The 23,565-nt window shown below is 36.3% G+C and overlaps 1 protein-coding gene across 5 annotated transcripts in view; it reads left to right on the top strand.

The window, feature by feature from the left end:
- The window catches only part of LOC138701339 (protein qui-1), a 1,858,863-nt gene that overhangs the window by 243,691 nt on the left and 1,591,607 nt on the right, over positions 1 to 23,565 (top strand). For all 5 annotated transcript variants that reach the window (XM_069828122.1, XM_069828123.1, XM_069828119.1 and 2 more), the window contains one exon: positions 14,172 to 14,234. The gene's annotated coding sequence lies outside the window, so the exon portion shown is untranslated. The remainder of the gene's footprint in view (positions 1 to 14,171; positions 14,235 to 23,565) is intronic.

Raw genomic sequence — 23,565 nt, 5'->3', positions numbered from 1 at the left:
GTAATTTCTAAGGTATTTTCTTTTGTGTTGTTTTGTAATCTAATTTTGTATTTCATGTACGGTATATTATTGAAACCTGGTTGAGTGGAAGAGAAGGCCTCATGGCCTTAACTCTGCCAGGCAAAATAAAACTACTACTACTACTACTACTACTACTACTACTACTACTACTACTTACTACTTACTACTACTACTGCTGCTGCTATTACTACTGCTACTGCTACTCCTACTACTACTACTACTTGCTACTACTGCTACTGCTACTGCTACTGCTACTGCTGCTACTACTACTGCTACTACTACTACTACTGCTACTGCTACTGCTCCTACTGCTACTACTCCTGCTACTACTGCTACTGCTACTACTGCTACTACTACTACGACGACTACTACTACTACTACTACTACTACTACTACTACGACTACTACTACTACTACTACGACTACTACTACTACTACTACTACGACTACTACTACTACTACTACTACTACTACTACTCCTGCTGCTGCTGCTACTGCTACAAAACGTCGCAATAGTCAAAGTAAGGCATCACCAGTGTCTGTACCAAGATCTGTTTCAGTTTAGAAGGAAAGAAATTTTTCAATCTTTTCAATGAATGCAAGATTAAGAAAGTTTTCTTACAGACATATTTTACCTGTGCATTCCAGCTGAGGGTACTCAAAGTCACCACCTCACCAATTACGGGTTAATATCTGCAGTGCCTGGGAAAAGTGACATAAGTCAGTTTCTACAAACCTTTTTTGATAATTTATTGACAACTTGCGGGACATCTGCTCGGTTGAAAAAAGAGACTTATGCATTTCTCCCATTACAATAATTCATACAGAAAAAAATCAAATCGACATAAACCAGTGTAAGTTGTCAATAAATTATCAAAAAAGGTTTGTGGAAACTGACTTATGTCACTTTTCCCAGGCACTGCGGATATAATATCGCAGTAGTCGAAGTGTGGCATCACGAAGTAAGGAAGAAAAGAAAGAAATAAGACGGAGAAGGTGAAGAAGAATAGGAAGAAGAAAAACAAAAATGATGGAGAGGCAGATGAATGGAAGAATGATGAGGAAGAAAAGGAAGACTAAAGGCTGGTTCACAATAAACCGGGAACGAGAACCAGAGTGAAAACGGGAAGCAGAGAACGTGAATATGAAAATTTTTGATTCAAAATAAACCGAGAACGTAGACGACTATGCATATCGATATGCATGTCAATAACGATATATAAAATCGATATTACGCATTCTGATGTTATTTGTGTATAATTGACCAATGGTGTTCTCTCATGAGTACAAGGCAGCCAACATAAACACAGATTAACCAATTTCAAAATTTCAACGGTACTATAAATATGCCCATACATCTTTATTATCACAACCTATTTTAAGTCAAACATAACGTAAAATAATTAGAGAAGAAACATTTGTAATAGAACAAAAATGAACACAATAGTAGTTATTGAATTGAAGCATGAATTTGTAGTGTGTAATACACCAATACAGTAATAAAATATGATTCACTTATGATCGCTGTTCAAAGATGCAGCTATTCAAAGCCACGTATTCTCCTTCATTTTCTCATCATTATACGAGGCGCGCCGCTTATAGTAAACTTGAGGATTTTCCTCAACACTCAATATTAGAATCTCATCAAATAAAAATTGCTCCATGATGCACAGCACAGAACAAAATAATGCATAGGTTATGTCACGGTCTTCTTGCTACAAAATATATGACGACAAAATAGCTTTTAGATGGCAATAGAATGAATCTAATGGGCTGTGATCGGAAACGTGAACGCCAAAGTTGAAACTTGGCCAACTCTCCGTTCCCGATCTCGGGCTCCGGCAAGCTTTTCGTTAATTGTGAATGCTCACACTTAAATGTACACATTTTAACAATTTTACCCTTTTCGTTTTCGTTCCGATTCTCGTTTCCGGTTTATTGTGAACCAGCCTTAAGAGGGAGATCAACGGGATGACGGTGGAGTGTGATAGTAGGACAGAATGAGGTTGGTTTGAACTTCCTGGTGTTATACAGTGGAGTCACGCATGCCCATGTGACTACGGGAGTCAGTGTTATCCATGAAATATGAAAAAAATCTAATAAAAGCCACCCTGTGGAGATGTTATTGCAGAAATGTACACAAGGTCAGGCAGGAGGTGGCCGCTTCAGCGAAATCGATTTGTATCAGCATGAGGCGCGGCAGATGTGCTTCTGCTCATAAATAACTGGTGATCACGCTTTTATGCACTGGCTAATTTATAAGGAAGAAGCCAGGCCTTACAGCGCTCTGGGGAAGTAAGCCTAAACGAAATATGTTCCTGTGCGGCTTCGCTTCCTGTGTTTGAGGCCCGCAGACTCTATGCAATGTTAATCACTCCTGCGAGCAGCGGAAAACGTAAACCAGGCACGGACAATAGAGAAGAATGGCAATGCGGAGCGGATAGAGGGGGGTGAGTGCCTTATTCGTATCCCATACAGCAGTCATGTCAAAGCAAGCACATTTTTCTGACCTTGACGTCGTGCGCGGGCATCGAGCGCCAAGTATGGAAAGAGGAAGGATTGTGTATATGAATAAGTAGCCTGTTGGATTAAGAAAACAGTGGTGCACAAAGTTCAGACGGAACGTGAAATTTTATGTCTTTAATTTTATATGGCTTCTTTCTGTTTGATATTATCTATAATGTCTGTAAAACAAAAGTACTAATACCAATTTCTTAATATTACAGCTGTGTTTTAAATGTTAATAACATAATAAAGAGTTAAGAAGGAATATTCACATAAATTCCGTAGTAGTACAACTATACTATACTTAATGAATGAAACACATCATTTATAAAGAAAGTGATATCCAAAAAAAAAGAATATGACATGATAAGTGGAATTGATATTGATGGTACCTTTAGCCTTATAAAAGTAATCAATAAATTAATCGAAACAATATTACAGTACAAAGCAAAGTTACCTAGATGCTGTATATGTTTTAAGAGTAACTAATATTCCATAACAAAACTCTTATCGCATTATGCTTTTAAGGTGATATTGGTGAGCAACTTCCAATCACCAGAATATTAAATTAATTTCTCGAAATCTGCAGAAGCTATAGAGCTGACATTTTTACAACACATGGGCACGTATCTTTTGCTTATGATGTAACAGAGTTGCTTTGTTAATTCATTTCCTTACAAACAATTTCCATGCGAATATTTTCAAAATTTTCAATACATTATCTTCAGTAATACGTATTTACGGTATATTAGATTTACGAAAACATTCTATACGGCATACTAAATAAATATGCCTATATCTGAAAATTTCACTTTTCTATTAAGAAAGGTTGAGAAAATATTTCTTTTGAATAAAAAAAATCAAACTTGTGAAAAATGAACGTTAAAATTAAACCTTGCATTCTTATAATGCACTTATACTTCTCAGACAAATCTAAAAATTAACATGAATATAGTTTTAATAAGTTCCCTTCCCTTTATTCATTGAGTCAGTTCTGGCCATCCCTGTATATAGCTCGATCAAGCGGCATATACTCAACGAGTTAGAAAGAGAAAGATGTTGAGTGGTCATTGCGCCGCCATGTTTGAAGAAAATTGAACGACCGTCCGCCATGAACTTATGCCCCCAAAACAAAGTGGGCGTGGCAATGAGTAACATTGCAATTGCCGGCTGTCAAAATTTCGTTTGCATAAATCAGTTAAACTGAAGTGGAAAAACTTAGTATTTCGTCAAATACGTGCTAGGAACTTAATCTAAGCTTGTATACGCTAAATTTAAAACACTTGAGCTATTCCTAGAAAGAATGCTTAAAAGAATAACCTAAGCAAAATTGTCATGTAGTATGACAAGAAGTCCTAGCAAATATGCTGAAGAAAATGTTAATAGTATGATTCGGATGATTTTATTAAATTGTTTTCCCAGTCTCTACACGTTGTAAAACTACTTACGGTATTATACCATAAGACATAGAATGAAAGTAGGCCCTAACTGTAGTAAACAACCTTTACCTCCAAGCTTGTAACGTGGGTAAAACATGACCAAACACGCTTTCAGTTTTTTTTTTTTTTTTTGTTATAGTAGAGTATAATTATTATCGAAATGTGAACGTGAGACCAACAGCCGGCTGGTCTGTCTGAGCCCTTCAAGGGTTGTGGCACCACAGATAATTATTAGTGTATAATTGAGCACCCACGTACAGTAATGGGGTAAGTAGTTACGAAATATATTCATACTTACCCCATTATTGCACGTGGGTACTCAATTATGTTCTTTCATGTCCTTCCAGTCAAAATACTAACAACAATACGATCTACCCCAGAGTTTTGCGTTATTTTGGATGCGAGTGTCGAAATACAATTTTAATATTTGATTGCTATTACTGGATTTGAAACGGAATTGTAGCGGTTTTATCCGTATTTAGTTTAACTTTATTACTAGTGAACCATTTATTTGATTAATCGTTTGTCTTCGAAATAGGCCTACTTCTTATAAGCTACAGCTCATCATCTTCTTCTATAAGCAGTAAGAACAGAAGGAGCAGAAATAAATGATGCCGGTGTCGAAATACAATTTTAATATTATATTGCTATTTGTTTTTCACTGGGTCTGAAACGCAATTGCAGTGGTTTTATCCGTATTTAGTTTAAGTACATTACCAGTGAACCATTTATTTTGTTTATGCCGGGCGTTGTTACACATTTATGTATGAAAAAAAAATGTTGCTAATTAACAAAACTATGGACTTAACTTCATAAAATTTACATGAAATATGATATATCAGTTGTCTTTTTCCTTTTGACATTGCAGTTATATGGAGCACACACAAAAGGCATGTTTTTTTTTTTTCGTTTTTTTGTAATTCTTACCTCGTTATACAACATTGTATGCAGACGAATTTTTACAAATGTGGGCGCTTACTTCAGATCTGCCGTGTTTCGCGGTGGCACCGCAAAGAGCGCTGTACAGGACAACATGGCCACTCTATAGTCTTCCCTTTCTAACTCGTTGCATATACTACCTCTTTCGTCTGTCTCTTTCCTTTCCGCTGTAAAGCGTTCAGGCTCTCCTGGGCTCTAAACCGCGCGCTTGCTCCTATGGGCATCAGTTGACATCACTGCCATACAGGAAAACGAGACGTGCAGCTATAAAAGAAAAAGGTATCCATAAGTCTTCTCATCGAAAATATAGAAAGTATCGGAATATGTGTGGACAATTTCAAGAATTCCTTTTCTTCTCCGATATTCTACCTTTACGAGTCAGTCGCCATAATATGCGTCCTGAAAGCTGCTGTCATTATTCATTTACGCGTGTCTTCCATTTTTAACGTTGACCTTTCCAGTTTTTTCTGCCTGCTGGTGACAAGTGGAACATGTCATCTTTTTTCTTCCGTTTTTGAATATCGCAATTCCATCTGAGTGTCTTGTATCCCAAGTTCTCACTCACTCACTCACTCACTCACTCTTTCCCACCCATCCACTCACCTCCTCACGTACTCTGACTCACTCTCACTACCTACTACTTTCTGTATTTTCGATAATAAGACATATGGATACCTATTTTTTTATCGCTCCACGTCTCGCTTTCCTGTACGGGATACGAATAAAGGCCGGTTCACAATAAACCGGGAACGGGAACGACAACGAGAGCGAGAACGGAAATATTGTTAAAAACGTTTATTTTAACATTTTTTCCGTTCTCGTTCTCTTTGCCGTTTCCGTTCCCGGTTTATTGTGAACCAGCCTTAAGGCACTCACACCCCTCTCGCCGCTCCGCATTGCCATTCTTCTCTATTGTCTGTATTGCCATCAAAAGATATAATTTTTACAAAAGAATAATTTATAAATGAAGAGTCCACTGCAAGAATGATGGATGTCACTTTCTTGTCGAAAATGAACCAAGACTGTCAATGCATAGCTTAAGACATACAGGGTATAGAATGAGTTATGTGACATTAACACTGATAGTCATTGTCCAGTAATGATCGGAAAATCACAGTTAAGCTTTGAGCGCTAAGCATTTCAAACTTTCAATTGCTTCTTCTGCAAAATGTATTCCAAATGACATCCATCATTCTTGCAGTGGACTCTTCAAATGGCAAAAAATATATATATATATGATTTTGTACGTACTGAGCTCTGGAGAATCCAAAAATTGAGAATTAATTACATAGTACTTTAAAAAAAAAACAGACTCAGTGGCACAATCTTTATAAATGAAAAGTATAGTACAGTGGAAATCCACAAATAGACACAACAATGGTCCGTGTGCGTGACGAAATACGAACTCTATCTTTCTACGGTGTACTGCGGACATTGGTAAATACGAGGGGGATCCAGGAAATAACGACCGTTTTGTTGTAATAATTAAAAAAAAATGTATTTATTTGAAAAAACAAAGTCTGTTACATAACTGAAGCTTCCTTTACTTCTCTACATAATCACCACCTACATTTAAACATTTGTCGTATCTGTTCACTAGCTTTAGAATTCCCGTGTTATACTCCTCTGCCGCCAGTTCATTAAGCCAGGTGTTCACTGTCTTCTTCAACTCTTCATCACTTCCAAAACGCGTACCACCCAGAAAGTCTTTCAGCTTAGTGAAAAGGTGAAAATCGCTAGGAGCAAGGTCTGGACTATAGGGCGGATGATCAAAGATTTCCCAACCGAATTGATCCAGCAATTCTCGAGTTGAAGCAGCAGTGTGCGGGCGGGCACAGATTTTGTGGTAGCCAAGATGTTGCGACACAATTTCACCAAGCAAAGAACGAGAAATGTCAGGAAAGGCAATATGCAATTCGTCGAGTGATGTGCGCCTGTCTTGCAAGATTCTGTCGTTCACTTTAGTCTTCAGGTCTTCTGTGATGAGTGATGGGCGTCCGAGTAGAGTTTCATCGTGGACATTTGTTCGTCCATTGTTGAACATTTCGCACCATTTTCTCACATTTCTTTCATTCATTACAGTATCACCATGCACTTCTTTCAATTGCCGGTAAATTTCTGCAGGTTTCAAATGTCGGGAATTCAAAAATCGAATCACACTCCTCACCTCACAGTCGGCGGGATTATCAATCACGTCGTTCATTTTGAAGTAACACAAAATGCACAATGGCGACTTGTTGCAACCAGTACTCACAACATTATTAGAACACATGTTAAGGAAGCCAGTTGACCTTCAAACAAGGAAGGGGAGTCAGCTGCGCTGCGGGTATGCGCGAACGGTCGTTATTTCCTGGATCCCCCTCGTATAAGGGCTGTACAATGTTTTTATGGCGTGGGGACCGAAACATTAATAATAAACGTGCATAATTTTAAACAATATATTGTAGTATTATGCAAAATATATAACAAAACAACTTCGTGATTAAGTATAATATATACGTGATACATCTGAAACATAACACAAACTTCTGGAGGAAAAACTCTCTAAATATATCTACATACGGGGCTTTCATTTCAAAACTTCCCACTCTAAATAACTAGTTATTTAAATTGAATTCAATTAAAAAAAAACACTTACATTTAGATATTGAGAGGGAAGTCTTAAACCAGGCTTAATTGCATTTTAGATTTCACCTCCCTCACTTTGAAATTTCAAATGGCACCCCTATATTTTTATACCTACTTAAATATGAAAGACCATTCAAATGTTTATACACCTCATTCATTTGTTTTCGCATCTTTTCTATCGTCAACTGGCAGCATGGATTATTGTTATTGTTGGTTAGAGTTGAAGAGAATAAAGCTACAAAAACTTATTGAGCATTTCTTGTAATAGTTGTGTTTGTGTATTAAATTGCTTTAAAACGGTGTATACTCTTCAAGAGAGAACATAAATCATTCTTATTGATTAAATTTAGGAAATGACACAAAATAAGCTATGTTTTCATTCTACAAACAACTGATAATAACAACGCTTCTTATAATCACTACAGAATCCCTCGTACTTAGATTTTTATTTTAGTAGGTTATTTTACGACGCTTTATCAACATCTTTGGTTATTTAGCATCTGAATGAGATGGAGGTGATAATGCCGGTGAAATGAGTCCGGGGTCCAGCACCGAAAGTTACCCAGCATTTGCTCACATTGGGTTGAGGGAAAAACCCGGAAAAAGCCTCAACCAGGTAACTTGTCCCGACCGGGAATCGAACCCGGGCCACCTGGTTTCGCGGCCAGACGCGCCGACCGTTACTCCACAGGTGTGGACTCGTACTTAGATGAATTTTGTTTTAGCCCATGCACTGTTCTGATCGAAATGTCAAATTCTTGACCGATGACTCTGATTGATTCACCTTTTTTTAAACCGTTCCAATAGTTGTAACTTTTGCTTCAACATAAGTACACATTTTTATGTTCCCTGCCATTCTGCCAAAGTGTAAGAGTATCTGCACACTACTGCACTGGTTCAACTGGTTAGCCCTCTGCAGGGCTGGACAGGATGCGTTAACTTACCTTGTATCCTGAAGTATACGAAAGTGAGCGTCTATTTGTGGAGTTACACGGTACTTGAAAATATGTTCAAAATATTCCTTCTTTGATACCCTACAACTTTTGTGTAAACAGTTTCTTCATAAAATTAGAAATAAGAAAGTTACAAGCATTGTTCCATACTTTTTACTCACCCGTATATTTAATACTATTCTCGTTCTCCTTTAATAATTACAGAGAAAAGGCGTAAGCTAATGTTGATATAGCAACAGGAATGTTTGGTTGTTATGCATTTTGATGAGTGTTACAATATTATGCTTATGGAATTAAATTTTTATGCTAAATCTTGAGATTTCTATTATCAGGCAGTACATCTCACTTGATATATTTCAGAGGAAGAACAAATGTTTGTATGCATCTGAAGTCTGACTAGTGTAATATGTAGCTAATCGGAAATGTATGCAATGGAGGGAGAAAGAAACTGGCCATCCTACCTCATTTCCTGGCCTCATAGGCGGAGAGAGAACCGTTTCCTTGGGGGAGGCAAAGCAAAACCATAGAATCCCCATATGGCGGGGTTATGGGGAACATCATTTACTTCCTCGCCCCCGTTATAGCTTGACCGTGGTACAGTATATCGGAATATGATTATTTAATAAAGGTATTTTCGGGGGCATGTTTCTTACAGTGTTATATCCACATCCGCGATATTTCGGACCGAGTTGTATAGGGCTTGAACTGTAGGACTATTGCAAATTATAATTAGGGCATGGCATAATTTAAAACAATCTCCCTCTTTTTCTCTCTCTTACAGAAACACATGCATACATCAATAAAACCACGTAACAGTGCTAAAAGAAACTCTTTTTTATATAACGTTTACTTTCCTGAAGATATATGAAATTTACACTCTATTATTTTATTTAATCTCGTCTATAAGTGTACACATTATGCCGGGATCACTTTCCATTTTTCTGCATTGTTGTGCAGTATGTTCTTCATATTTCTCCAAGTGGCGGCCTGAACACCTGCAGACTTCTAACACACGAGTAGCTACAGACTGTTACAAAAGAAACATTACAGTGTTTCCATTCCACAAATGAGGTATAGAAATTCTTATACATTCAGAAATGTAAAATAAATATTATAGTCCAGACACATGATCTGAAAACATTAATTCACCAATTTAAGCACAGAAACTTAATCATAAACAAAAGCAAAAAAGATATTTTGAATTCAATATTTTATAACGTTAATAGAAAAAAAGTTTCGACACGTTGGAGGGGCAGTGCCCCCCATACTCCCCCCATATCACTTAAGGTTCAGGCTTCTCTTCGGACAGTTGACTAAAGCCTCGTTCACACTTTTCAAGTAACTTGAATTCAAGTCACTTGAAAAGACGAACTTGAAAAGTGTGAACTATGTTTCAAGCTGACTTGAAATCAATTAACGGCTTGAATTCAAGTATCAAGTGAAGTTGGATCCCTTTCTACTTTTTACTTGACTTGAAAGGACACTTGAAAAGTGTGAACGTCACTTGATAACTTGAATTCAAGGAGAAAAGAGCGGGAATTTAAATTAACAGCTGTTTTAAGAGCATTAAATTAACAGCTGATTGTTTTTCAGTTCTACTGGGAACGTAAAAATAATAGGAAACAGCAGTAAATGAAATAATGACCAAATATTTGAGTTTCTGAAGTTGTATAAAATTCACGAAGGCCCGCGGATTATAGAAACTCCAAAGTTTCGTAATAGAAATGCGAAGGAAGCTGCAAAGAAAGGAAGAGTTCATTGAAGAATTGAAGTGCAGAGATTTTAACGTGGACACAGATGGGATAGCCTATGAAAAATAATAAAAAACCATTAAACTGTAGATAGAAAAGAAGTGAGGAAGGCAAGAGGGATTAAGAAGAGAAGAGCGTTGCTTGAAGGGATGACATTTATCGCCGAAACTGGCATGGTTCAATGTGGTTGATAGATTTTTGTGGGGGAACTGTGACAGCTTCAAGATAATCATTTTCAATTATGGTAAATCAGACTCGCTTATATTTTATTACATTTGCGATAAGAATTATTAAATCTGCTTGAAGATTTCACTTATTCTATTTGTAATGGTCAATGGTCGTGTATTTCTCTTATTAATCTAATTCCTAACCCATACTGAACAACGCGTTCTCCATTTCTTCAATATATTTATCATTCCCCTGGCACGGAGACTTGTTACTACAAAAATTCCTAATTGCAAACATTCATGGACGCCATTTTATCCTACTTGAAAACAAAATAACTTGAATATGTCTGAACGGCGACTTGAATTTAGGTACTTGAAATCACGTGACTTGAATTCAAGTTACTTGAAAAATGTGAACGAGGCTTAAAGGACAACAACAATCTTGAGATTATTGAAAAGTTATTGTAATATAAACAACAACAAAACAATACGAAGTGTCACGATAAGAATCGAAATAATTGCTGACGAATGGCGAACAGCAATTAAAAGAGAAAATAAAGTGAATTAGACGTGTTCCGTAACAAATTTAGTATTGAGAGTTACGAATTAACTTTTAGCCCACCGGTGCTCCATTGCCGACACAGCAGTTGTCCACCACAAGTATCACTCCAGTCAACACAGGGTCTCCAGCTCGGATCGACAGAATGATGAGCCGGCACTCTCGCTCTGAACTACCGTACAGGCTTGATTAATATTTGGATCGCTCTGTCGTACGTATACCAAGTAACGCCATGGAGCCAGTGGTGTTTGTACAGTGTTAATATACCGTAGTATATTCCGCAAGATGCACAAAGTAAATAAAGGAGAGATTAAATAAAGAAAGACGTGCCAGCTAACTATAGTTTACCTTATTGTATTCTGTACACACTGCTATCGAGCGCTATACCGAAATTCGTTGCGATGGCAACCAATAAATGGGATGGGTGCTGTGGTTTTGGGGGTGAGTTATGGAAGCATCGTCAGAGCTGTGGACATGCGGTACCCTGCTGCAAATGTAGGGTTAGGAAGGGTGAGGAGATGAATAACTGTAGTTTGTGAACGCTTAGGCCAACTTATGTACCTCACTCAGCTTTGTATCGTTAGATCGCTTTGGTTTCCATGATACCGTATCGCCTGCACGGAACAGAGAGCCCTTTCTCTGCCATTTACAGACTCTGGGATTAATTCAGTATTTTCAGTACAATTCGCTGAGCTGATTGGTTTGGTTAGTTTCAGTTTATTGGTTAGCTACGCCTACATAGGGTCTGTGGCTTTATCTCTTATCACCACGTTAACACTATAGTTTCCAGCATATTTCTGGCAGAGCTGTACTTAGTCCAGCATTAAATTCCTCATTCCTAAATATGGAATGAGGTGCACAGTTTGTCTCTTTCTCTAAGCTCTCCATCTCTTTCTTCATCGTTCTCTATATCGCTGTCTTCCCGTTCCTGGTAAGTGATGAGGACGACCTATTCTGTACTAGAAATATTTGAGTAATTGCTTTCGGTTTGATTGATGTAGGCAGTTTTGTGAGGAAGAGTATGTTCTTTTATTCATAGGGATATAACACTGATGATAAAAAGAGGATGTGTTAAAGTCAGCATAAAATGAATACATTTTGAGAGAATATAATAAGTTATACGTAAATCAGTTGATATTAAGATGAATAAAAGAAAGGGAATTTGAAATAAACATAAAAGATTGAATGAAAAAGAGAAGGGATGAATGAAAGAAAAGAACAAGTGAATGGAACGGATGAACAAGGAAAAGAATGACTGGACGAATGATGACGAGAAGGAGAGAATGGACAGAGGATGAAGGGAAAGATGGACGGACAGATATAGAAGAGAGAGACTGGACGGACGGATAAAGAAAGGAAAAATAGACGAACGAATAAAGAAGAGAAAATGAAAGGACAAATAAAGAATGAAAGGTTGAACGACGTATTGAGAAGAAAAGGAATGTTTGGACGGATTATGAAGAGAAGATGGACGGATAGATGAAGCGAAAGAATGAACGAACTGATGAAAAAGGGTAAGATTGAACGGACGGATGAAGAATAAAAGATTGGATAGAAGGATGAAGAATGAAAGCGTGGATGGAAGGATAAAGAGTGGAATATTGGTCGGACGGATGATGAAGAGGAGGAATGTTTGGACGGTTTATGAAGAGGAGGAGTGGTTGGGCGGATGGTGAAGAAAAGATGGCTGAAGAAGCGGAAGAATGAACGGTAGGATGAAGAAGGAAACGAATCAATAGATGAACTGATGGAATGAATAGGGGGATACGAGAATGAATGAAATACATACATTTGTAGATGAAGAAAAGAAAGAAAGAAAGAAAGAAAGAAAGAAAGAAAGAGAGAACGGAAGAAAAGATAGAAAGATAGAAAGAAAGAAAGAAAGAAAAAAGATAGAAAGAGAGAAAGAAAGAAAAGATGGATAGAAAGAAAGACAGAAAGAGAGAAAGAAAGAGATAAAGAAGGAAAGAAAACGAGAAAGAGAGGAAGAAAGAAAAGACAGAAAGAGAGAAAGAGATAAAAAAGAAAAGATAGAAAGGAAGAAAAGAAGGAAAGAAAGAAAAGATAGAAAGAAAGAAAAAGAAAGAAAGAAAGGAAAACAAAGAAAGAAAGAGAGAAATAAAGAAAGAGAGAAAGAAAGAAAGAAAGAAAGAAAGAAAAGAAAGATAGGAAGAAAGAAGGAAAGAAAGACAGAAAGAAAGAGAGATAGAAAGAAAGAAGGAAAGAAAAGAAAGAAAGAGAGAAAGGAAAAGAAAAAAAGAAGTAAAAAGGATGAATAAATGAATGAATTGTAGACTTCGTGAATGAAGGGATGTATGCATTGATTGATTGAAAAATATGCTATGAACAAAAGAATGAGTAGATGAATTATTAGCAACAATGGATATGTGAATCATTATTGAATAAGTGGAATAGCAAATGCAAATACTGGGTAACTTTCGGTGCTGGATCCCGGACTTATTTCACCGGCTTTATCACCCTCATCTCATTTAGACGCTAAATAACCTGCGATGTTGATAAAGTGTCGTAAAATAACATACTAAAATAAAAAAATGAACAAGTGGAATAGATGATGAACTGAAGAATGATCTGAAAGAACAAGACTTAGTACGTAAACGTGAACAAATGAGTAAATAAATGAATAAATGAGGAAGGGGATATTACGCAAATGATTATAAAATGAATGTATAAACCAAAGCATAAGTAACAAGCATATAATTGAAAGTAAATACATGTAGAATGTAGCAAATAAAATGAGTGAAAAGTGAATTTATATCTAAACATAAATACATTTCAGGCTATTGTCATTTGAGACACCTCTTCGTGTAGTATGTACTCCGCCTGCTGTAAGATGTGCAGATGAGTGTTTGCTAGGGGAAGTGGGAGCATGGAGCTGCTATAACAAAGCCGATGCATGTAACATTCATGTTCAGCGCTCCTCTGTGTGCTCCACCACAGAGGACTCAAAAGCTCGACGTGGTGAAGGGCCTTTGTCGCACCTGCATGTGAAGTACTACATCATCAAGCCAATTCTTGCTGCAGCATCTTAGACCTCTTACTTGAAAGTAAAAAGACATGTGCACATTGTAATTTAATGTCTAGCACGTAATATGGTCGACTATAACTTGATTTAATCTGGTGTTCTATAAGTTGCTGCGTATAATGTAGGCCTATTGCTAATATGATCATTTTTTCCTTTTGTGTTACAGTATCGTTTCGCGTTTGCCGAGGGGAACCGGCCTCTCGAGCTGTGTTCCTGCAAGGCTGGCAAGGTAAGTGTGTGCTTTTAACACCTTGTACTTAGTTCTGCTATCACAATTAATTTGTCAACGTAGGAAATAATTTGTAAGTTTTTTGTTGAGTGAAATTATTTCATCACCCAAGATGAAAGCGAGTATAAGAGCTTGCGAACTTAGATTGTATAGACCAGCGTTTCTCAAACTATGGTCCGCGGACCACCTGTGGTTCTCGAGGTCTACCCTTGTGGTCCTTCAAAAAAGACAGAAGAAAAAAATATAATTCAAACGAATTGAGTATTACACCATAATTGAAAATCTCAGAGTTTGGAAATTACACGTGGCAATCGCCTTTCACTTTTTCTCCCAGTACTGACACTTAATGAAATTTACCTGTCTACCGACTTTCCACTCTACTCTCAACAACAAAAGAAGAATTAAAGCATTATGGACGTGGTTTTTCTCGCCATCTTTGCTCTGCACATCTGGCGCCTGTAATACAACCAGGGATCACCCGAATTCATAACAGAGGACCAAAGTACCGAACCTTTTAATGTATTTATGACAATAGTTTTGCCGACACCCAGTCTACACATTGAAATGGTCACGTATTGTACGTCGTACACCAATAATACAACTCTGAGGTCACAATTTGAAATTTATTTTCCAAGTAAATATGACGAATTTTCATGGGTCCGTGATCACTTTCATTGCGATAATGAAAATAACAAACTTTCACTGTGTGAAAGAGAACAGTCAATTGAACTCTCGAATGACACCGGACTTATAATGAAATTCGAAGCGGAAGGAAGGTATGGTTAATTTCTGGACTGCATCACAGTGAAAAGAGAATACGAGTATAGTGAACTGTACAATAGCGCTTTAGAGATTATAATTCAGTTTGTTTCTACATATCTGTGTGAGAAAGGGTTTTCATCACTAACTCTAATAAAAACGAAGTACCGAAATCGACTTGATGTATGTGACGATCTCCGACTTAAGCTTACCAGCATACGTCCAAATATAGAACAACTGTGCAAGAATCGACAAGCTCATCCATCTCATTAATGTGCGTACCAACATTTATTTATTTTTAGTTAATTAGTTAAAGATTATCGAAACTCTAATACAAAAAAAAAAAAGAATTTTATTCTATTAACATTAACTTAATTAGTTAATACTAATATAAAATTAATTAAATTAAATTAATTAATTCTTTTTTAAAATTTAAGTAGCCTATACTGGTATTAAAATATGCTACAAAACTTATAAATTTGCTTTCGAAGGGAAGAAGAGTAAAGTGGTCCGCGGAACTGTTCTGACTTAAGAAAATGGTCCCCACTTCAGAAAAGTTGGAGAAACGCTGGTATAGACTATTTTAATATCAATTTATTTTAACAATGATGTAACCCTGTAATAAGAAATTTCACCATAAACCCGGTCAAAAACGACGTATTTTGGAACCTATCCGCAATCGCCGAGTTCGGGCCGTTTTTTATGGACAAAGAAGAATTTGTGGTGTACTTAAAAGTGTTACTAGAGCCATACTGAATGGTTTCTGGCAAGACGTATATTAGGGTTAAATGTTTGCGTAGATATGTAAAGTTTAAAATAAGTAAATTTAACATTTTTGGAATGAAATGAAGTAGTCTGTATTCATATACTTCCTCCTTTGTTTCGAAACAAGTGACTTCATGCTGTAAATACAGATATTCATTTGGGGAAATCTGGATAACGGAAACTAAATCTGATTATAGGAACGTTTTGACAAGATGGGTGGACCAAACTAATTTTGACGTATAAATGATTTAATTAGCCAACACATCCCGTAATTTTCATTGTGATAACGATTTTGACTCTACGAGAAAACCCGGAGAAACTGTGAAGTAAGACAGCTGCACCTTCACGAATTAACAGAGGACACAGTCCAGAAAACTCGTCACGCCATTCATTGCGCAGTAGTTAGTGTTTTGTGCTACGAATGAAAACAGCTGCGCGCTTGTCCCACTTGCGACGTGATGTAAGGTGTGAGGTTTTCGTCAACCTTCGCATAAGCTACGGTCAAAGTAGTTGCAAAAATAATCAATGCGTACAAAATGTCTAAGGTTCGGACAGTTGCTGTATGGCATTAGAAAAGTAATGGCAACATAGTTACTGTTTCACACTAAATTTATTTAGGTTTCTTTTGTTATTATATACTTAAGATATAGCCTTCTGCCATGTCAACAATACACTGCCAATATCTTGGAAGACGGCGGACTCCATCTGCAGCAGCATTTCTGAATATCTCTCTCACTGATCAATCTAAAGCTCTTCAGATGTCAACTCTTGATTGAAAGCGAATACCTCTCCTCCATCCAACTTGCAATAGTTCAGTATGGTAGGACTTCTCTCTCACAGGCTTTTTGTAATACCCTAAAGCACTGAGTTGAGTGTTTTTCTCTTGCAACTTGCATTTTTATGAAGCATCTGCTGTTCATGCCTTTAGGGTTGTATTGTTTACTACAAATCAGAAACAGCCACTGTATTTAAAAATATAGCTACTTCGAGACTTTCAATATTGCAAATTTATGAAACAATCTCTGTTATATTACCCTAGAACATATATACCCAGATTGCTCGATCTTATAGGCTTTGACGGTAACAACCTTTGTCAGGTTTACTATGCTGCCATCTAGTTGTTACGTAAAGAGTCACGTCATAACTACCATTTGAATTTTATAAAATACCTCCGTCTTTGACGGTCATATTAATCAATTTTCTTTAATATAACCTATTTATATTTCAATTTGTATAATCATATTTTTGTAAAAGGCAAGGGTACAAGAGACCTGGTACTTGTTGTTAAAAAAAAAAAAGAATTGTATTAGCGACTGCACTGCCATCTCGTGTTCGTTTACAGCCGACGGGTGGTGATCCTGGCGGTTGTTCTCTTCAAAGTGCTGCCGATTTAACATACGGATGACCGCTACAGGCACTGATTTACAGCATTGTTGTCATTACTTGTCGAATGCTCTAGTATTTCTGTCCTGTAGATTTTCATTGTCCTGTTCTCAGTTGGTCTTATAAAGTCAAGTTCGTAGATAAATATTATAGTAGTGGGGTGTCCTGCCGTCCGGAAGTTAAGATTACCATTGTATCCCTTTAATAAAAGTCAAAGAATGCCTAACAAATGGGCAAGAATAAATCTATTACGAACATTGTAAACACTTGACAGATAATTTCACAAGATAGCTTGATGTAACTTTTAATATAAACATGCAGACAAATCACCATTGTTAGAAAATAAAAAACTTGCTGATGAATATGAACGCACTGTGGAGATGGCTGTTGTTGCCGATATTGTACAAACAACCCGCTGTAGCTCTTCCTCGTTGTATAAATATTGCACTGCCACCTCCAGCAGAGTTTACATTCCGATTAGTTTAAATTGGGTGTTAAGTTTAAACACTCTCTTGCTGTGGAACCAGCTGCCATGGAGCCTGGCTGGCTGCTAAGCCCTGCAATCCATCTGTTTCAGTCTGTGTGACGCTTTTTTCTCCCTCGACGCGAAGTTGCCTTAGAAGACAATGAATTTTCTCTTCTAAACATTTCTAGGTTCTCTTTTTTCAATGGAATAGGAAACACATGAAGTTGTGCACTTTATTCCGTCACAATCGTAGTTCTCTGAAGCTGTTGTATTTAAGAAGTGTGTTTGTGCTTTTTGTTTTGAATTGTCAGATATTTAGAATGTGAGCTCATTACTGTTACGCTATTATTATTATTATTATTATTATTATTATTATTATTATTATTATTATTATACTTACTTACTTACAAATGGCTTTTAAGGAACCCAAAGGTTCATTGCTGCCCTCACATAAGCCCGTCATTGGTCCCTATCCTGAGCAAGATTAATCCAGTCTCTATCATCATATCCTACCTCCCTCAAATCCCTTTCAACATTACCCTCCCATCTACGTCTCGGCCTCCCCAAAGATCTTTTTCCCTCCGGCCTCCTAACCAACTCTATATATGAATTTCTGGATTCTTCCATGCGTGCTACATGCCCTGCCCATCTCAAACGCCTGGATGTAATGTTTCCAATTATGTCAGGTCAAGAATACAATGCGTGCAGTTCTATGTTGTGTAACTTTCTCCATTCTCCTGTAACTTCATCCCTCTTGGTCCCAAATATTTTCCTAAGAACATTATTCTCAAACACCATTAATCTCTGTTCCTCTATCAAAGTGAGAGTCCAAGTTTCACAATATACAGAACAACCGGTAATATAACTGTTTTATAAATTCTAACTCAGATTTTTTTACAGCAGACTAGATGACAAAAGCTTCTCAACCGAATAATAACAGGCATTTCCCATATTTATTCTGCGTTTAATTTCTTTCCGAGTGTCTGTTACTGTTGCTCCAAGATACTTGAATTTTTCCATCTCTTCGAAGGATAAATCTCCAATTTGTATATTTCCATTTCGTAGGCCTACAATAATCTGGTCACGAGACAAAATGACTTTGTCATTTCGGATTATTATTATTATTATTATTATTATTATTATTATTATTATTATTATTATTATTATTATTATTATTATTACCAGAGACCGGAACTTTGGCAGAATCACTTTTTAAATGTGTTAAATCTATCTTCATTTTGAAAGTAAATCTGTACGAATTATGCCTTTGTGATTGAAACGTCACAGTATTATGTTGGCCTTTTCTGGCTTTTTAATATAGGCCTAAAGCTTAATTTACAAAATAAATATTTTTTTTGCCTTTATTTGATTATTTATCTATTATTTATTAATTTATTATTAAAATTGCCTACAGGTATATTTTAATTTAATTCTATGACCGCTACAATGAAAGTGACTTCACCGAATGTATATTATTGTCTTTCAGTCAGTTCATATTCTCTTTGCAACAATGAGTGCTGCCGTGCAAAAATGTATAGCAGTAAGCGTTTTAATTATCGCTTGTGTTTATTTGACAAGGCAACAATGAGTGCGGGTCCAGCGTTATTTTTAACAGTTATTTTTCTTTCAGTTTTCATTGTGGCGTTGTTGTAGCTAGCTAAATATTTCATATCGCAACATATCAGTACAACCAAACATAAAAATGCACTTTCCAAGGCTACTGGGAAGAATATTTCTTTGCTTCCAACAGTAATTGCAACATCGAGTCGAAACTCTGCATTCGACTTATATAAAGCTTTTCTTGCAGCCGAAATCCCTTTGTGGAAAGTGCAAGATTGTGGGTCAAGTGCAAGGTTTTGTAATTGCCTTTTATTGCGTATTTTAGCTACTTATAATGCCTTTTTGCCTGCCTATTTTAGCTATTTATGATGCCTTTTTGCCTGCCTATTTTAATGATTCATAATGCCTAAACTTCCGGTCTCTGATTGTTACCCTTTGAATCTCCAAAATTCTGCAATTGGATTTCTATATTTCATGCAAAACACTAATATGTATTACATGAAAATCTTCTAAAGAAACGCTAAAACTATGAGATTTAAAAAAGAAATTATTAACAGAATAAAAATAGATATTGACGCAGTAATTACACGCTTTAAACATCTTTTGATTACCCTTCTAAATTAATATTTTCTGAATTTAAAGTCTTTTAAATTGAACAATTATGCAAATACACATAGTTGAAGTATTATCACAAATATCGTAAAGATTATATTATACCATTTTCTTATACCGGGTGATTCACGAGGAAAAGTAAAAAATTTAAGATACGATATCATAGGCCATTTTGAGTGAAAAAATTCATATGAACATAGGTCCGTTTTCGAACCCACGGCCAATCCAGCGTTGTGGAAACATCTTATTGAGTCTTCACGAACGGAAATGGCATGATGGGTCACCCATCTTACCAGCTCCTCTCGACTGGCCACCTCGCAGACCTGACTTCACAACCTGTGACAATGCACTGTGGAGTTTCATGAAGAGTATTGTTGCATAGGAACGGTAAGACACCGTTAATGAATTGAAGGACGCCATGCGACGCGCTTTCCAATAGATTACATCAGTAATATTGAGGCGAATGTCAAACCGAACCTGGCGACGCATTATTTTGTAAGGAGAATGATGGGGGACATACTGACCCTTTGGACACTTAGGACACACAGTTAGTGTAAAGTGGATGCATGTCTGTATTGTGACCTGAATTACATTAATAGTGTAGACAATATATTTTAGGTACGAGTATTTATAGGGGTTCCCAGGCGCTATGTCCACGGATATTTCGTCCATTGTTTCGTACGTCCCTTTGATATTCTGTCCACTATATTTGTTCGTCCTCTGGTGTTTTATGTCCACTATTATTTCGTCCACAGTTTAAATGTCCATTGTGCTATATTGTCCTCTGAAAGTTTGGTCCACATTTTATTATGTCCTACATTTACTTATATTTGTTCTCTTTATTAAGTTGTCCATTTTATTGTCTCGTCCAGTACACTGTGTCTAATATTGCCGATTGTCCATTTGCATAAATAGTATAAAACTAATACTCTATTACTACTATACCACTACAACTACTATAATAATAATAATAATAATAATAATAATAATAATAATAATAATAATAATAATAATAATAATAATAATGTGATTGATGTGGTAAGTATAATTGTTGTGGACTAGCATGTCCTGCCCTCTGCGATTGTTAGCCATTTTAAATGTTTTCACTTACTTCAAAATTTAATACCGAACCAATGAACTACATATTTCCATAGAATGAACATTATTATGCTACAAAATATTTAAATACATTTCCATAGCAATCCCTCTTTTTTAAATGTATATTTGAAGTACCTGTTACCAAAAAATGAACGAAATATTCCAGGACAAAATATTTAGTTGACACAGAAACTAGTAGATAAAGAAAAATTGGGGGAAAAAATATGGACACAATAATTCTTGACCGAAATATTAATGGAAACATTTTTTGGTGCACGGAATAGTTGCTGGACTGATTTCCTTGGGCAAAATAGTTGTGGACTTGAGATAGTGGACAAATTGTCTGATGGACTTACTGCTGTGGACGTATCGTCCTGGAAGTTTTATAGGGGATAACGGGACTTTGTGGGCACTCTGTAAATTAAATTCCTCCTAAGCATAATTTGGATTCTATGAAAACTAAAGTAAAATTCATAAAATAAAGACTACGTAACCGGCAGAATGTAACTGAAACAATAGAAGTGGAACCCAAACATTACTGTAGAGATGAGCAGAGGGCAAAAATCAACGGAATCGAAACCAAGAGTCAATTTCTGCTCTTCTTTTGATAAGGCGAGCAAATATGAGTAGACTGGTTAGGGAAGGGGGAATTGAATGATACAAGAGGGGAAAGAAAGGAAATAGAATGGAGAAGGCTGTACGCATAGGCCAGAGGAAATTGAAGGAAGAACGAATTCGACGCACACATTGGAGTCCACGTTTTCCCGATACAGATAAAAGAACACCACAGTCTAGTATATACAGTCACGAAGCTTGAGTTTTTGAGGGTACTAGGAACAATAGACTGTTCCTGTACTATTTCGTATTGCCTGTAATGAGGCGATAGTAGCGATCCTAGTGGTTAGCAACTATCTATGGATGCATATTCCCTACATATTGAGCTTCGTGACTGTATATACTAGACTGTGAGAACACTACGAGTAAGTAAACAAACAAATTATCTATAGTAATGTCACGAGAGGGAATCTCAGACCTCGAGTGACATTTATTAGGACTATTTCTTGAATAAAATAAAAATGCAAATAATATATCCCTAAAATTCGCTCACAAAATGTTAATAATTGTACATTTATGAATACTTAACCTAGTCAGACATTGTGAAGTGAAAATAGATGAATATTGATTACTGCAATAAAGAAATTGGATGTTATTCAGTAATGCCTACAGCGTATAGTTAATTATACAGTACAATTCGCGTCGGTAGCTTTGATGTAGCAGGACTGATTTCAATGACCTTCAGACCAGTTTGAGCGTGAGATTCTGCTTTCTCCCAGAAGTTGGCACTGACATCACACCAGCTAGCAGTTGACACAGCGGAAATATAACACATACAATTAATACATCTAAGTACATTATGTACTCAAAATAAATTGGACCGAAGAAATAATAAATCCGTCATTAACTTAATATGTAGACTCTAGAGTTCCTTTATAATGAGAGTTGAGACGTTGACCTCAACAACAATTAAAATATGTAATGATTTGATAGCGCTGAAAATGGAAAAACAAAACTCCTATGACGAGCAAAACCATATGCCTGTATTATATTGTATACAAATATTAAACGAATTTGATACATAATTTTTATCATGTATTGTATTATTTTATAATATAATTTATTATAGGCCTACAGTATATAAAATATATAAAAAAATATTATTACAACTAGTTTGTCACTGAGAAATAAGGAAAAGTTGTTAACTTGAATTTATTTGAAGCAAAGCGTTACTGGATTATGCAATAAGGTAGGCGATGTGCGTGTGCTCGATTACACTAACCTCTAGCGCTTGAAAGTGGAACTAAACCCCGGCGCACAGAGAAACAAATCACAGGAAAAATCACTCGGTGTCCATTCTTTGTAATCCCTATTCGCTGATGCCAATTGCGAAAAGCAAAATACAGGTTTAACAATACTAATTACATATACTGCGCTTTTCTCTTATTATTATAATAGAAACTTGGACAGTTTCTGTTTATTTTTATGTATCATACATTATTCTAAGTGTTATATTTTTCTTTATGCAGCCACTTAAAACCTGACGAATTACCCTGCATATCTCAGACATTTAAATTTCTTTACTGATGCATAGGGACAAGGTAGATGTTTTTTAATGTTTTCTATTACAAGGGATACATTTGTAACAGTTTAATAGTTTAATTGTCACTTTCACTTCGTGTTTAGTGTAAGATTCTTAAGTGACGCTTTGGCATCTAGTTGTGTTGTTAATTTAATTTAGTGGTAATAATACTTTATTGTGATAGCGAAATAGTTGCTGCTTTGTTCAGTGAATGAGCACATTGTGACTTCCCTCGCTTTCCAATAAGTGGTCTTCGTCATCCGAATGTCTGATTGTTTATATCTTCTCTGTGGCGAAGACCAAACACAAAGTATCTATTAATAGTTTGTGGGCTTATTGTGAACATTGGATTGTCTGTATATAATTATCTTTATAACATTAAAGTTTCAGGCCCAGTTGCAGAAACGCAAATCAAATCAGTCCCTGATCGCCAGTTAGTTGATGTCTGATTTATTTGATTGTTCGTTGCGTTGCACAAACGTGAATCTCCAATCAACTTGTCTCAATTTACTAATTGCTGATTTGGGAAAGAAATACATTTGACAACAGCG

Source organism: Periplaneta americana, chromosome 6 (genome assembly GCF_040183065.1).
Source record: "Periplaneta americana isolate PAMFEO1 chromosome 6, P.americana_PAMFEO1_priV1, whole genome shotgun sequence".
In the NCBI taxonomy this organism is placed as follows: domain Eukaryota; kingdom Metazoa; phylum Arthropoda; class Insecta; order Blattodea; family Blattidae; genus Periplaneta; species Periplaneta americana.
The sequence above is the reverse complement of the archived record's forward strand: the minus strand, read 5'-3'. Positions and strand labels throughout refer to the sequence as shown.